Source organism: Etheostoma spectabile, chromosome 12, assembly GCF_008692095.1.
Source record: "Etheostoma spectabile isolate EspeVRDwgs_2016 chromosome 12, UIUC_Espe_1.0, whole genome shotgun sequence".
Classification (NCBI taxonomy): domain Eukaryota; kingdom Metazoa; phylum Chordata; class Actinopteri; order Perciformes; family Percidae; genus Etheostoma; species Etheostoma spectabile.
The window spans coordinates 25,307,504-25,307,984 of record NC_045744.1 but is presented as its reverse complement, the minus strand read 5'-3'; the positions used below and the strand labels follow the sequence as shown (position 1 = coordinate 25,307,984).

Here is a 481-nt window from a genome sequence, read left to right as displayed (position 1 = left end):
TGTAACGACAGAATTTCCCCGTCGTGGGATGAATAAAGTATAATCTAATCTAATCTAATAATACATTGTTGTTATCAACAGCTCATTGTTCATTTGGAATATCGACAGATATGCCAAATACCATGTATAAGGTTCTCAAAGAGACTAATAAAAATACAAACTTTGACAAAATGGTTTTCAAACATTCTTACTTGTTGTGATCCATCAAAATAAAGGAATGTCTATTCGTGAATTGAAACCTATTGCATAGCAGAAGCAAAAATCAAAAGGAACAGAAGAAAATACAGTAGCTTGCATAAGTTTACACACCCCTGCTAAAGTTGATTAAAAATAGGAATAAAAAAAAAATCTTTTGGAAATTGATCTTAATGCCTTAATTAAAAAAAAATTAGGAAAATCTAACCTTTTAAGGACAACAATTTTTTTTGTGACTGAATAATGTATTGTAAATAAATTAATGTTCTTCCTTAAAATACAGGGG

General features: G+C 28.9%; 1 protein-coding gene across 4 annotated transcripts in view; it reads right to left on the bottom strand.

The window, feature by feature from the left end:
* Positions 1-481, bottom strand: part of yeats2 (YEATS domain containing 2) — a 24,411-nt gene that overhangs the window by 21,354 nt on the left and 2,576 nt on the right. The gene's annotated exons all lie outside the window — the stretch shown is intronic.